Source organism: Dysidea avara, chromosome 8 (assembly GCF_963678975.1).
Source record: "Dysidea avara chromosome 8, odDysAvar1.4, whole genome shotgun sequence".
NCBI classification, from domain to species: Eukaryota; Metazoa; Porifera; class Demospongiae; order Dictyoceratida; family Dysideidae; genus Dysidea; species Dysidea avara.
Window position 1 is genome coordinate 30756117 of NC_089279.1, and position 15518 is coordinate 30771634.

General features: G+C 38.0%; 2 long non-coding RNA genes across 2 annotated transcripts; both read right to left on the reverse strand.

The window, feature by feature from the left end:
* Positions 1-2812: 2812 nt before the first annotated feature.
* LOC136263768 (uncharacterized) lies at positions 2813-5391 on the reverse strand. The gene is made up of 4 exons (XR_010704780.1): positions 5087-5391; positions 3920-4075; positions 3488-3866; positions 2813-3435 (listed from the first exon to the last, which is right to left on the reverse strand). It is a non-coding gene; the product is annotated as an uncharacterized lncRNA (long non-coding RNA).
* A 9231-nt stretch (positions 5392-14622) lies between these two features.
* Positions 14623-15518, reverse strand: LOC136264329 (uncharacterized). Its single transcript, XR_010705075.1, has 3 exons — positions 15230-15518; positions 15119-15169; positions 14623-15071 (listed from the first exon to the last, which is right to left on the reverse strand). It is a non-coding gene; the product is annotated as an uncharacterized lncRNA (long non-coding RNA).

A 15518-nucleotide genomic window follows, 5' to 3' on the forward strand; every position in this document is an offset into this window, starting at 1 on the left:
TATCCTTTACCAAATATATCACGTCTGTTATATGTAAAATAAAATCCTATTTATAGCTTCATAGGTAAGCTACACTGCCTCATGAACATTGTGACTGCTTTATTAGAGTAATGGATTGCTCTATTAGAGTATATCGATCTTGTATGCAATTTCTTGAAGGGGGGGGAGGCATTTGCCCCAAATGCCCCATCCTGGATCCGCCATTATTTATGGTGTAAGGAAAAAAACACCAAAGGTCTGTTGGTAGCAACCAACAGCCATAAAATATGTACAATTAATACTAACTACTTAAGTAAATACATAGTTACATACACTGTTAAAATGAAGAGTAACCACAACTCTTAAGGAGTTCCCAGTGTAGGGAGGATTTAACACCCCTGGAGAGTAACCGTTACTCTAAAGGAGTAACCGTTACTCTAAAGGAGTAACTGGGGAGTAACACATGCTCTGAAGGTTGTGTCACTTACTCTTCAGAGTAATGGTTATTCTCTTCAGAGTGTTGGTTACTCTCCATGGGGCATTAAATTCTCCCTACACTGGGAACTCTTCAGAGTGGTGGTTACTCTTTATTTTTAACAGTGTAGTTAAGATTATAAGTGATTAAAATTGGTAGTTGGAGGTTTAGTTTGGTGACTTCTGGAGCATGGACACAAGTAATGTAGAGTGCAGTTATTGTTTTCATCAAAGTTAGTCAGGAAGTGGTCCCACAGATATGTTTTCATTATGCTTGACACTTTTCCGTATATAGAGACTGGGGTGATCAGCTGAATGTAACAAGTAAGGGTGAGGATCGATTATTTTAGCTGAAATATCTGGATCCCCTTTGAATGCGTGCAAATGGTGTTAATAAAACTATTTGTAGTGGGGGGGGGGGATAGAATATTTCAGAGGGGGTCCATATATTTGTCACTTTTCCGTATAAAGACTGGGTGGTTAGCTGAATGCAACGGGTAACGGCAAGGTCAGGGCCCCTGTCAATATTAACCTTGCCGTTACCCATAGCTGAAGGCCCTGTCTATATTAACCTTGCCGTTACCCGTTGTATTCAGCTAACCACCCAGTCTTTATAAGGAAAAGTGACAAATATATGACCTCCTTTAAAATATTCTACGTAGTGGCTATTCGTCCGGTTCCGGACGCCAATTTCACCACGCTATTCGTCCGGCTCGGATCACGTGATCCTCTTTTAACATAATACGGAATTAGTATACTTGAACTATCCTGATCTGGTGGGAAGATGTAGATGGAATCCTATGACTATGTGTCCTGTTGGCGATAGGTTCGCGATTTTTCCTAATTAGAAGAAAAAATTAACAGATACGAGAAGGCCGGGTTTGTGCGAGATTGAAGTTGTTAGAAAGAGAGTAGCTAGCTAACCCACAAGTATTTAGCTGCATTCACAGAGAAGTGATACCCAATTAATCAGCAGTAAACTCAGTTGATATGTGCCTCTCTCTGTGTGGGTGTGTATTAGTATTTAGTATTTGTTACAGGTGAAGAAGGCTCAAGGAGCCTCTGTGGTGTGTGTGTGTGTGTGTGTGTGTGTGTGTGTGTGTGTGTGTGTGTGTGTGTGTGTGTGTGTGTGTGTGTGTGTGTGTGTGTGTGTGTGTGTGTGTGTGTGTGTGTGTGTGTGTGTGTGTGTGTGTGTGTGTGTGTGTGTGTGTGTGTGTGTGTGTGTGTGTGTGTGTGTGTGTGTGTGTGTGTGTGTGTGTGTGTGTGTGTGTGTGTGTGTGTGTGTGTGTGTGTGTGTGTGTGTGTGTGTGTGTGTGTGTGTGAAGGAGCCTGTATGTATGGCTCCATACTGCTACGTCCATGTCATGGGCTGGTAACACACCACTTCATCGTGTCTAATGGCACCACCCCATATCCCTGTTTTAGTGATTGAGACCAGGCATCATAGGCCTCAAAGTTGAGTTGCTTTATGCACACCTCTCACGAGGAGAAGTATCTGCTTCCGTAATTCCCAGCTATCATCCACATGCAGCTCATCCACCTTCCTAGAGGTTCTCTAATTACTAGGCCTAAATTCAAAGCTTGTGGATTGGTTACTATAGCATCCCTTGATTAGGTGAGGGATGCCACCTATGGGACGGAGGTGGAAGTGGAGATTGATATCCTAGTGTGTAGCACTTACTGTGTCCAACTAATAATTGATAGTGCACCAGTTGAACAGGATCAAGAGAGTATTATTCCATTGTACTACTACCTGCTGTCACCATCTTCTACAAACACTAGAACTAATCATCACCTAAAATTCTCTCACTACCAACCCAGCACAGAAATTTACCATAACTCTTTTTCCCCCAAGACGACTATTGAACGGAATTCTCTACCCTACCCTGATCTACATGAAGTTGACATAAAAATATTTAAGTTGTACTTATTTACATATAATGATTATTACTATGCTTGTACATTAGCATGTTACCCCTAAGGGTTTTGCTAATAAATAAATAAGCTGTAGCTAGAAACTTAAAATATGGCACATGCTGGTTAGCTCTATAGGGAAGAACCTGGTATTAGTTATATGACATAATTTTGACAATTTGTGTGAATTATATGTGTGTTTTGTGAATAGGAAAGGTGTTTTAAATGAAAAAATTAAACTCCGTTTTTTTATGTTTTTTTTAATCTGCTTTACCAGTTAGGCACTGGAGGGTGAACACTGGAGGAAAAGCCTGTATGAGGTGTTTATCACGAGCCAGGGAACTTAAGCTAAAATCATTGACTAAAGTGAAACGGTGCTTCACAGGATATCTCACCTTGTTGTAACTTTTATTTAATACTGATCACAACAATGAACTAAAGAAGGTACAATATTTACTGATTAATTCAATATATTTATATATAATGGATTTGCAGGAGCTCTTCCTTGTCAAACAACGTAAAAAGTGTGACATAAGCTCACTTTGATTATATGTCATTTTCTCTGGAACTTTTCCAGCACATAAAGTATAAGCAAATGCAAGAACAAACAATCCACAGTCAGAACCACCTGGACATCCGGAAATGTTAGGGACAAGTACTTTCCAGCTGTGATTGAAACACTCCCATACAACTACTGCCATTAATGTTAACTAGTTTAATTTTGCAGTTCTTTTTGACACAAGAATCCAATAGGATTCATAGCAATTTCGTACCAGCACAAATTCACCACTCGTATTATCAAACATACATGTTTGGCTTCTCTGTAATCCTGATACATTTTGAAACTTTCTCTTCAGCAAAGTTTGTCCAGCATTCATTAGTCTTGCATTAAGCCAATCCATTTGATTCCGTAGAATTTTTAAATCAGATTCATAAACTTTTACTCCTGCAGCAATTTCAATGACAGTTCTATCTGGTTCCTCATACTATTCATCTGAACTTGTGGTGCTCAGCACCTGTGGTTTTTAAATCTTTCCTTTGCTTTTCTTTCATGTGATCTATTCGCAGCTATTCCAGACGGAAATGTGACATGTAATGCATTGTGAGTTTTAGGGATTACTTGTGGTGTAGTAGTTTCACTGTGTGACTTTGTTTCATTACTGTGACTCATTTAACACAAGTGGCAAAACCATTCTTTTCGCTTTGGTGTAGACTTCAATCCTATGATATATGACAATCACAGCATATAGCTGTACATTCCAATAACTCCCTTTCACACACTTGGTAGCTGGGGTCAAACTTCTTCTCCATGACCTGACACAGTTGAACCCATCCATCATCAGTGAAATGCTTTCTGATTTGAAACAATTAACATTCTCGTCTATGCAGGCATTTGGTATCTTCTCATGCCTTGCTTGTACTGATGCTACATCTAGTACGACACCATCATTCATAGCCGTGTTAGCATCAGGAACAGAAAAAAACCATTTCAGCATTCCCTGAAGAGCAGTGCATTGCTATAGTGATGTAATCAAACAGATAATAAGCATACCTCTTTCTTGATGCTTGGGATGCTGTCTAAGAAAAGCAAAAGGTCCTTCTGCTAACTTCATTTTCTTTGGTAAGCCAATAACTGTTAAGTCTGAGCCTTTAGGCCTCCCTCGTTTTGGTACTCTACCAGGCAATCTTATATCAGACAACTTAACGTCTGCAGTGGATGCATATACACATAATACATGGTGGTAAACTCTAGAAACATGTGGGGGTCAAGAAATAAATCCTTCCTCTCATAAGACATAGAGCCATAGATGTACTGACCCAAGGTTAGTATAATATCTGTGATAAAGCTGTTGTAAATTGCAATCCCTGACTCTGCCTGCACTGCAGCAGGGACAGGGATACTGGTGTTAGCTAGCCAAACCACCAAGAAGTGCTGGGTCACCATGCAGCCCTATGACGTGGTCAGTGTTGGGAGTAACGCGCTACTTATGTAACACGTTACGTATTATTATTACTTTTGTGGTAACTAAGTAATATAACAAAATATGCTATAAAAACAGGTAATATAACTCGAGTTACTTTACTAACAAATGTAACACGTTACCTATATATAGTAAGTAATATAGTTAGTGTAACAAGTCTAATATTATGTAATATTATTACTACAAGTAACGAAGTTACTAATCTCGTTAGCAATCCACTGAGTAACACCTAGCCACAACGAAGTAATGAAGCCTACTGAATGAAGCTTATTCACCAGCTTCTTACCTATAACCAAGATTTGCACATTGCCCAACAACGCCATCATGGCACGTGATAAGGAGGTAGTTTCACACATGACAGCTTAAAGCTGTGGACACAAAGTAATATAAGGCTGCAGCACATGTTGCTGTCAGACCTTCAGTGCTGGTCACTGTAAAGTGCTAATAATATAATATGTAATATTATTATAGTTACTTTATTTTTTGGGTAATATGTAACTGTAACTAAACAGTTCGGTTGCAAGTAATATGTAATATGTAACTAGTTACTTTTACAAAGTAACTTGCCCAACACTGGACGTGGTCATGGCAGAACAGAGTTATACTCTCTCTCTCTCTCTCACACACACACACACACACACACACACACACACACACACACACACACACACACACACACACACACACACACACACACTCACACACGTAGGCTAGGCCAGCAACCACATCAAGCTTACCACTGATTGGGTCTTTTTCCTTCAGTTTTACTTTTAAATGTCTTTCCTCCGTGAATACAGCTAAAACAGTCTTAATATACTATCTCTTCCTTGAAAGTCTTGTGGGTTTCTCTCCGAGTCGGTTGCTCTCTTTCTATAGCAGCTCATTCAATCCGGCTTTCTGCTAGCTATCTCTCAGAATTGCGCAAACCAGTCCCCTTCTCGTATCTGTGATTTTTTATTCCAATTCAGAAAAAGTTGCGAACCTATCGCCAATTGTAAAACAGGACACATCAGATTCCGTCAACACCATCAAGTTCAGGATACTGTAGTTCAGGTATACTAAAGCCGTATTGTATGTTAAAACCGGATCACGTGGACCGAGCCGGACGAATAGCCTGGTAAAATCGGCGTCCGGAACCGGACGAATAGCCACTACGTCCTACAAATTTTAACACTATTTGCACGCATTCAAAGGGGGGTCCAAATATTTCAGCTCATTCAAAGGGGGGAAATATTTGGCCCCCCCTTTGAATGCGTGCAAATAGTGTTAAAATTTGTAGGAGGGATAGAATATTTCAGAGGGGGTCCATATATTTGTCACTTCTCCGTATAGAGACTGGGTGGTTAGCTGAATGCAACCATAGATATATGATGCAACGGGTAAAGGCAATAGACAGGGGGATCGATTATTTCAGCTGAAATATTTGGACCCCCCTTTGAATGTGTGCAAATGGTGTTAATACCACTGTATCGTATCAGAAAAGCTTCTTTCCGAATACTTTAAGAGAATGGAACACTTTACCTAACAACTTTATTGAAGAGCAATCCACAGAAATTTTTACCAACCACCTTGTCATCACACAATAAATAATTTTATGTATGCATGTATATGTTAATTGATCCTATTCAGGTTGACATTAATGGCGTTGTTGAACTATTAAATTCTCTAGAGACTCACAAAGCTGCTGGACCTGACGAAATACCAGCACAATTTTTGAAGGAATTTAGTGAACTTCTTGCTCCCTCACTTACTGTTGTTTTCCAAGCATCGTTAAACCAGTGTTCTTTACCGTCTGATTGGAAAAGGGCATATGTTGTACCCATTTTTAAGAAGGGTAACCGTGCTATCCCTAATAACTACAGACCCATTTCCTTGACTTGCATTTGTTCAAAAACTCTAGAACACATAGTTTATTCACATGTATTTGCTCATTTATCTCACCATAACATTTTATGTGACCAACAACATGGCTTTCGTCACTTAAGATCATGCGAGTCCCAACTGATATTAACTGTAAATGATTTTGCTGAAACCTTGAACAATGGAGAGCAGTCTGATGTAATATTTTTAGATTTTTCAAAAGCATTTGACAAAGTGTCCCATTACCATCTATTTCACAAGCTCCATCATTATGGCATTCAAGGAGATATACTAGATTGGATAAACAGATCTCAATGTGTAGTAGTTGACGGTCAACAAAGTGACCTGACTGGGGTATCATCTGGTGTTCCTCAGGGGACAGTCCTTGCTCCCCTATTGTTCCTTTGTTTCATTAATGACCTGCCTAACCGAATTACATCTAAGATAAAACTTTATGCTGATGACGTGCTATTGTATACTACGATTCATTCCCAAGATGACTGTCACAGATTACAACAGGATCTTAACACTTTAGTACAATGGGCAGCTGACTGGAAAATGTCATTCAACTTACAAAAATGTGAATTTCTTAGAATCACTAACAAGAAGCACCCAATACTAGCTCAATACACACTGCAAAGTAAAACTATAAAAGAGGTAACACATGCTAAGTATCTAGGTGTAACTATCGACAAAAACTTATCCTGGTCAGAGCACATTAAACAAATTACTAAAAAGGCCAATAACACCAAATGCTTCTAGCAACGTAACTTGAGCAAGTGTCCTCTCCGAGTCAAAAGTAACTGCTACAAAGCCCTGATTAAACCTATCTTAGAATATGCAGCCACAGTCTGGTCACCCCACACGCGAAGAGACATTGATGCCATAGAAAATGTCCAAAGACGAGCAGCACGGTTTGCATTTAACAACTATTCTAGATATTCCAGCGTCACTGAAATGTTATCTAACCTTAATTGGCCCACCTTAGCCAGATGCAGGAATGAACAGAAGGCTACAATGTTATTTAAAATTATATCTCACCAAATCGATATTAATGCTGATGATTTCCTTTTTCCTAATCCTAACCTACATCACACCAGAGGCCATGATAAGAGATTTTTAACCCCAATGACTAGAATTGACTGTTATAAATTTTCTTTTTTCCCCTCTGCAATCAATATTTGGAATTCCTTACCCCAACACGTGATTGATTTAACAGAGATTGACCAATTCAAGCGCAGCCTAGCTGGACTAGTAACTGTTTAATAATTTATCAATGTGTATATATGGTCTTGTGTATAGTAAATATTGTATAATTATATAAGTTTGTTTTTCTTTTGTAATTGACAGTAGCAATTGTACCCTTTTTGTGCACCATACTCTTTTGAGGTCTGCACAACAATCAATAATAATAATGTTTTTTTTTTGTCTGTAATTACCTGGGTCAATTATCAGCTGTGCTGTCTCGACCCAGTATATAATCATAATCATAATAATAAAATTTGTAGGGGGGATAGAATATTTCAGAGGGGGTCCATATATTTCAAACATTTTTGTTCCGGGGGGTCCAAATATTACTATATATTTGGACCGGAAAATTTCCGTGACAGTCCCTTGACCACTTTCATAAGAGGTGTGCCGGAATAGCCACAGATGGCTCAGTTCATCTCTCTCTTAAAGGCATGGCAAGATGAGGCATGGCTTCAGACTTGTCAACCCGCCACTGTAGCCAATTACCGTAAACGGTTTGTAATGATCAAGTAGTTGTTGCTATTCACTTCTCTTATGAAAGTGGTCCAAGGGACAATCTACGTTCACCTACCCAAGCACAGAACTTTTCTATTGTAGCGTTCCCGAATAGGAGCAGGCGTTTGATATCGATAAGCGCCTTGCAGAGAAATCTGCCACCTGGAGTCTTGTTTGATGCACAAACAGGTATCAATTAAAGTGCATGCTTATATTATAGTGTAACTGTGCACAATATAGTGATTGTCCTCCACTAGACTGTAGGCTGATTTCGTTTCGCTTCCGGTTTTTATAACTATCCAAAATGGGTGGTCCTGTGGATGGTGAATCCGAGGCTGAATCTCGTGAGGAAACTGAAAGAAGGAACTACTTTACAGCTCTTCCAGCAGAACTATTGGTGTTTGTATTTTCTTTACTGCCAACAACACGTGACAAGGCAAGACTTAGATACGTTTCACGAAGAATACGGACTGTTAGCGAGACGCCATCAATATGGACCGAATTTCAGTGGCCTCATTATGATACTCGTGAACAACGATGTCTGAATGGTATATTGAAGGCGTGTGGAGGGTGCATCAAGCAGTTTTGTTTTCCTGACTACGTAGCACCATCAAAACTGGCAAGGATGTTGCAGCGCTGCCAAAACGTCACTTGCCTTAGCATGGGAACATCTTTGTCTGCCACTCAATTAGAGAAGATTGTACAAAACATGAGACTTTTGCAAAAACTAGAAGTCCATTGGAGACCTTACTTGATAAATCCACTACTTACGATTGCCGCAAAGCTACAATTGGTAGAACTCACAGTCTACAAACACGTTATTAACTATGGTTACACAACAGGAGGCACTGTTCACTATACTTGGATGGAAGAGTGGGTGAACCTTCATTGTATCCCACCAAACTTGAATGTTGTTACCAAAGTGTGTCCTGTTATGGTAATGTGTCTAGTTCATGAGTGGCCGAGATGGAATCTTCAAATACCAGCTGGTCACACAGCTAGTGTCAAGTTGTACAATAGTTTAAAGGTCACACTCAATGTCTCTCCTCCTGTACCAGATTTTCAGCTAGAGTTTGGTCAGACAGCTACTCTTCCATTTGTTAAAGCCAGCATGTTTGAATTGTCAGGGTTTGAAAAAGATCTGCTACTGTTAACAAACAGTGCTCACAATGGTAAGATAGCACACAAGGTATTTACTGTATCAGCAGATGAGTATTTTGGATTTGATAGCATTGTTAGTATTAGCGACAGTATTCACTTGAACGCCAGCTGCGAAAATCTAGGTTTTGTAACTCATTTTGATGCATCGTATTTTGGATTGCTCTCTTCTGAGCATTTGCAGCAAATATCTGGATTATGTTGTCATCTTCAGCAACTGAACCTAGAATATAACCCAAAATGTTTACAGAGCCTGGAGGGATTACGCAGTATTGCCAACTGTTCTCCAAACCTACAGGGGCTTAACTTATTGGGTATACATGCAGAAGATATGGAGGGTCGTATAGAGTTGTGGAAAATTTTAAGTGAACTAAAGTTGACCTACCTTGCAGTGGAGTGGTGTATGGTGAACCCATGTGGAGAAGATGATGACTACAAACAAAGACTAATTTGGTTGCTTCAGAAATGCTCAAGTCTAAAGACACTAGAATGTGATCATGGGTATTGTGATGCATCAATGATATGTCGTCAAGATCTGTGTATTTATTCACTGTTACTAGGCCATTTTCCATCACTGATCCACTGTATTCTATCTGGATTTTGTGGTACGGCTATTAATAAAGTCCTTGCCAGTTGTAAAATGCTCAAGTATTTCAAATACTCTGACACATACTCTGGAATGTACCCTTCTGCAGTGAATGACAATTTGCAGCAGTTATATATTGAAGCACATTACAGCGATCTCAATGATGATTTCACGGAGACAGTATCAGTTCATGGAAAGTTGGAATATGTAGTGGTATCTGTTGATTCAGTTTCAGCTAAGGGGATTAATGCTCTTGTGAAGAATTCACCAAAACTGATAACTTTCCATGTGTACATGGTGAAACCAATTTGCAATGAAAATGGGGTACATATTAATCCGGCAACTCTTAAAACCACTTTGAGGAAGAGATTTTCTAATAGAAGACTCTTTAGCATTTCTGGTGGTTGTAAGATAGTACAAGGGAATGAAGAGTATCAAAAACGTGACAGGTTGGAAGAACAAACCATTGATATATTTCCTTTATGGTCTCAAGCACATTATTAAGACTACATGTGTTTGCATTTGTGTGGTCGTACATGTATTATTATTATTATTATGCATTGAACAGATTTTTACATGAAATAGGTGTAGCTTCACATGTATGTGTATTATGTATTATTTTATTACTTGCATATATATATAGCTATGTACGACAGAGTGTACAGCTAATGGCTCTAGCCAGCAGTCTAGCTACAGAAGTTGTTTATGAGAGGTTTATAGGTTATTGATCCAAATAGGACCTAAAAGCTGTTCATGGGCAACTTCGAATTCAGAAGTTGCGGTGGCACCTCACGTTTTGATTGCTTCATACTGCTTATGCATCATAGTACTGTTGAAAGTGCATTAAAATTCAATCTCCTAACATGGAATCGAATTTGCTAGTTTTTAAGGGGTGGCTTTAATTAAGTTAAAAGATTAATACAAGTACTTGTTTTTATTATGCATACTTTTATTTAAAATGGAACACACCACAACCACATAAATACATGTATGCTCAGATTTAATTGTCATAAGCTTTATATCATTCACATTACCTATGGACTTAAAGGGGCTATGTGCTGTTTACATGCTGTATATGTTTTGATGTATGGACGCCACTAAACGCTTGTCCAAGACCAGCTAGTTGCATTGTGTATCTTGTCAAGTTCATGTTGCAGGTGGTAAAGTACTAGCATCACATGATTTTATTGGGCCCCAAAATAATCAGATGTTGTAAACAGCACATTGACCCTTAAATAATGGCACACATAAGTTCCATATCAGAGCTTGGAAAACCTAAGCTTTTAAAAGATCAATGCAGCTACATTAGCTATAAATTACCATGCATCTCAGGTTGCAGGATTATCTTTAAAATAGCTAATAATTCCAGTTAACTCAAATTACACTATACTGTCAAAAAGTGGCCTCAGATTATATAATCCCCATAGAGTCTAATATAATAATGCACTTAAAAGTTTCATTTTCATGCATGTACCTTAATTTGCTGCTGTCATGCTGCTCGATCAGCTCATTACACTTCATGAGCAAGCCTTACGTGTAACATTAATTTTCATTGAGAAACTTTCAATTTTATTCAGAAACTTAATGCCAATGGCCATAATGAATATTGAATGACCTATATACATATATTTTACAGAAAAAAAGAAAAAAGAAACAAACAAAAACAACAACAATAACTAGTGGCCTAAATGTATTTTCCCATTATGTAAAAATATTATATTATATTATATATAGCTCTTATTATCTTTACGACGGTCTTTATTGCTGTATAGTCATGTGTTGTAGGCTGTACATGTGTTTCCATGGCCACTTATACATACATGTACATGTTAAAGCCCACAATTAAATTTAAGTGCTAAAGCCAGCTACAGTTGTTTATACATAAATATATTAATTTTTGAAAAGAGGTTGATGAAAAACAGACTAGTTGGTATGTTAAAACATTCATGAATCATACTAAACTTTTCAAAGTCAAACGCTTGAAAAATAATGCATACATCTCAATAATTGGATAATCAATATGTAGTGCTACCGATGGTGATATCATTAGATAAGTAGTAAAACTTGATGAGTATACAGAAATTGCTGCTAGCTACACAACCCCACTGATGTCTAAAATAGGAAATTCAGTGTAATATCAACTTTAGGGTAGGAGTTGCTACCCTACTGTCCTGCAATTCTGGTTCATACTTTGGTTCTAGAGTTAATATAACTCCAAAATCATAAATGTTGCCACATATGCTTATTAAAAATATGAACACAAGTATCTGATTGAATTACTTAATAAGTTATACCTTTGTAAGGACCTTAAGAGTTCAGTGATCAAATGGATTTGTGTTGTTTTCAAAATAGCTTTTTTCTGAAATTATTGTTCTTTGCAATTTATTTGGAGGGTGGTGGCTTTGTGGAATGCAGGACTTAATAGAACCAACCTGTTGTGTATCTGTTTGGCTTTAGAAATATGGTTGATGTTGACTGATATAGCTGATTATATCTTATGTGCATATTTAGCAAAAGTTTCAGTTTTGCATGTAGCTATGGTTTTGTTGATTTTTAGTCAAATACTGGGGTAGGAGGGATATCTTTTCTTTCTTTGGCCCATTTTCTGTTTCACCTTATTGTCACTACTCTAGGTTAAGTAATCATTTAAAGTCTCCAGTTTCAGTTAGGTTAGGTAATCCTGCCAAAGGATGCAGCACATGTTGCTGTCAGACCTTCAGTGATGGTCACTGTAAAGTTCTAATAAAAATAAAATAGTATTATCTATATAGCTAGCTATACTACAAGTTGTGCACTGCACATGCAGTACTCCTGGGACAGATCCAGGAGCTAAGGGCACAAAGTTGTATAAGTGGTTGGGAAGAACAGATATACTTGTTAGTTGTTGTTGAAGCAGCAAATAATCAACTCTTAGTAGCGTATCACTATTGATTATACCATTTTGGTTTTTGCAGATGATTGAAAGGCTTCAGATAGCTTCAGATAATCGTGTAAGTAAATAAAGTATATCACACTGTCGCATATGAGAATCTTGGTAGTTACACTGCTAAATACTCACATTATCACTATGTTGTGGTTACAACAAACTGTGTGAATATATATGATACAAATTGTTAACAAATTGATGCAAGTCTACAATTATAATTAGGTGTACACGTGATACTGTGTCAAGATGCAGTTGTGCTGTGAAACTGAAAATGTAGTATATAATACATGCGTAGGTCATATTTCCTGATGATGGTGATAACCTCAGAAATAATCATGGAGGTGGTAGTAGCAAAGATAGACAGGACTTCCACTTACACCATTATTGCAATCTGTGTTTATTCGTATATAACGAGATGATGGATATGAATGCTGCCCAACAGCTGTAGTGATGCCACCAATTGGGGTAAAATAAGTACTCCTTGTGTACACCACATAAATGAAGCCCACTGTTAAGGTCTACAGGCATTTTGTAGTAGCTGTATTGGAGAGGAAGATCACTACTGCTGCCAGAAATAACGTTTATGGCTGTAATAAAAGATCGAGATACTCTAATAGAGCAGTCAGCTATTCTAATGCAACAGTCAATCACTCTAATAGAACAGTCATTTGTGTAATGTCTGTTGAAGACTGTAAGTGACTACTTTAGAAACATAGTCAGAGCTTCTGAAATGTGAACTTTTCTTGGAGGCAAGCTCCCAGATCCTGATGAATACCATTCAAATCTGCTAGCTTTATCCATATTAATCAGGGGCGGATTGGGGGGGCTGAAGAAACCCCCCCCCCCCCTTCACTTTTAGGCTTTACTTGATCAATATGTTGAGGAAATAAACATAATGAAATTTTGTCTTAGCATAATTATATGATCACTAATAATACAAATACTCATAAACCCACCTTATAAACATCTTTCCAATACATTATCAGTGGAGCAACAAGGACCCGGATCAGCATTGGAGGTAAAGATCGAGACACTCTTAGTAATAGAGCAGTCACCTAACTACTCTAATAGAACATTCAGTAGAAGCATAAAAACTGGTTCTGTTATGGAATTTTTCCAAATCTGCCTGCACCTAAACATTCAATGAAGCACATTGGTCTGTTTAAAAGGCTTGATTCATCTACTTGTGTAGTTTTATGTATGAAAATACTTAATTCAGGTTCACAATTTCCATTGAAAATGTTCTCAGATTCGATCTTGTATCATTCAAATTTCAAAATTTTCCAGTTTCAACATTATTATTCTAGCTAACATGCACTTGTTGTTGTGCAATTGTGAAAGGGTGCATCATGTGCTTGGTTGTCTGAACCTACCCAAACCTTCCATTAACAAAAGCTGCAGAGAGCCATACCTATAATCTAAAGGCAGTATATAAAATATCTATAGGCAGAAAATTTAATATGCATTTTTATGTGGAAATGTCTCCAAATTGCAGTATTTTAGTTCAAAAGTTTTCCTGGGAGCATGCCTCCAGACCCTCCTAGTTCCAGGTGTGCTTTGCACACCTCACCCGAGAGATCAGTACCTTGAGTTAGCCCCCCCCCCCTTTTATAAATCCTAGATCGCCCCTGTTAATCTCCACTGTTTCAACTTCATTGCCTAAGTTGGCCCTGACCTTTTGGCCTGCTCCACTGCCCCTGATTAGGGACCCGCCAATTATGCTCATAATTTTACCTATTATGCTATGCTGCACTGCTCAAAATTTACCTATTATGCTAAAATTTATGCTCAATACTTACCTATTATGCTCAAATTATGCCCAATTATTTATGCCTCAGTTCTCATGCTCTGCTAATAATTTCCAGTTTATAGATAAATAATAAGTGGCTGAAGTACAACCTTACTTGTCAAAGTGCATATCACAGAAAAGATCGATATACTCTAATAGAACAGTCAGCTATGTGATTGTTCTATTAGAGTTACTGACTGTTCTATTAGTAGGCATTCCAGTATCCGAGATTTTTTAATAAAAAAATTCTCCGTATATTCCCCAATAGAACCCTGGCACAAAATGACAACTCGTGTTTAACTTGGGATTGCTCCGTCATCTGAGCTCCAATGAGGATGAAAATCGCTGTGGGGTTTGTCCACACGCTGATCATCATGAAAATCTTAGTTTTATCGTGTGCGTTACATATAAGTACGTTTTGTGTTGTTTTGTAATCTTTTCAAGCCTTGTAATATATGTAGAATACTTTAAAACTTAAAAAAACGTACTGTCGGGTGGAAGGTAGTCACTGGTGCTTACTTTAAAGTGCGTAGTTACTTCACTAGGGTTAGCGATTTTCAGCTCCAGAGCAATTTTCTGATGGCTGAGTCATCAGCTCAAAAGTATGAACCACTTCAAAGTCGGCATAACAATGCCATAATTGAACCACAACTCCACCTTAGGTATTGTTGCATCATTGTGGCACCTCCACTTTAGTTGTTTACCTTTATAAGTTGTTAACTTGATGTTTTTACCAACTTGAGATAGCCACTTGCCTATATGGGTATACACCATTGTATTGAGAAGTGTGCAATAGGTGAAGCATATTTGCTCACCACAAAGTATACAAAGATCGCTGAGATCCAATAAGACCTGAAGTTACTCTCATTACATGTACAAACTTGCAGCTAGAAGCAACTGCAGTTTCAAGATAGTCCAGATTGCTAGATGGCTTCCTGATTCAATTGTGCCATTTTTCCCTTTAAAATGTATGGGGAGCCCTGGAGAAAAAATGTACCTTTTTTTAGTTTTTAAGCACTGTGCATGCCAAAGTAACTAATTCCAACCCAACAAACTATATATTTCTGAGATCGGCAATCAATACTCTATCTATTGAGCATATAA